At 36.7% G+C, this 1,255-nt stretch overlaps 1 long non-coding RNA gene across 1 annotated transcript; it reads left to right on the forward strand.

The window, feature by feature from the left end:
* The first annotated feature begins 342 nt into the window (after nt 1-342).
* On the forward strand, nt 343-983 carry LOC125187400. Its single transcript, XR_007170608.1, has 2 exons — nt 343-482; nt 648-983. It is a non-coding gene; the product is annotated as an uncharacterized LOC125187400 (long non-coding RNA).
* The last annotated feature ends 272 nt before the right edge of the window (nt 984-1,255 follow it).

A 1,255-nucleotide genomic window follows, 5' to 3' on the forward strand; every position in this document is an offset into this window, starting at 1 on the left:
AGTTATTGAGGCTAATGGCTTGGTCCTTGTTCCAAAATCCTTGCTACTTATTTCCAAATTTTGAGCATCTAAGGTTCTAAGTTCTCATCTAGAGCTTGCTATGTAAATCTATATGAATGTTATTCTAGTGATGGAGATTGGTGCACGGATTTACCTCAGTTATCGGCTCCTCTTGACTGCCGGAACTCCGCAGCTTGATGCCGAATCCTACTCTCTCCCTCTTGCTGCTCCTTCTCAAATTTTGGGGGTGGTTTGAGGGTGAAGGAACTTGTGTGATATGGCTCTATATATAGCCACAAGTCTTGGCTTCTTGTGGAAGCCATTGGGTTTTTAAATTTCTTCGTTGGGTTATTGCTAAACTCTCTTTTTGAATCTTGATAAAGGCTTCCTTTCCTTCTTGGTGAAAGTCTTGGAAGATGTTATACTTGGTGATCAAGTTCCTTAATTGATCATGTGGTGGAAAAGGATTTTTCACTCTTCAGGTTAAGGAGATGAGCTCCTTTAGTCTTTCTCTCTTTGTTTCTATTCCAAATTTAAGAAGTATGAGCTGGCAGCTTAGTCACTCCTTTTTACTTGTTCTAGTAATTGCACTCTTAACTTTATTTTTTGAAGAATGTACTCTAACACTTTTTATCTTGATGTGGCAGCTGGAGGACAACTTCCTTGCTGTCCCTAGAAGGCTGTAGGCTGATTTCTCTTGGCATGGAGTGGGGTGTGGAATCGAGATAGGTGTGGAGAGGATCCTCAAAGATTTGTGGAGTTAATGGAACTTGTTTCTTTACTCCCTTTAGCTCTCTTAGGAAAATTTCTTTTGTAAAGTAGATATATCTTCTCTACTTGTTCCAACACCAAAATCCATGTAATCCTTTTCATGAAAGGTAGTTCTCCTATATTGTAAGGTATACCTCCAACCTTTCTTCTTTTGAATAAATTCCAATAAACCCTTGTACACCTATTTATATGAAATTCTTGGCATTCTCTTTTCTCTTCCTCCAACCATTGTAGTTCATAAACTTGAAATTCCTTACACTTCAATTCCATATGGTATAAGAACAAAAAACATAACTTAATTCCTTTACTCATGATAAAAAAAATCAATTAACATAGATTCATCATCTCTTCGTCCAATTTTTATTTTTTTTATACTCCAAAAATCTATGCACGAAAACTCGGGGTGTTACAATATGCACCGCCTGAATGGAATATGGTGAGAAACAATTATTTTTATAGTACTTCATCCGTCCTTATAAAAATA

The sequence above is a fragment of the Salvia hispanica genome, chromosome 5, assembly GCF_023119035.1.
Source record: "Salvia hispanica cultivar TCC Black 2014 chromosome 5, UniMelb_Shisp_WGS_1.0, whole genome shotgun sequence".
Classification (NCBI taxonomy): Eukaryota; Viridiplantae; Streptophyta; class Magnoliopsida; order Lamiales; family Lamiaceae; genus Salvia; species Salvia hispanica.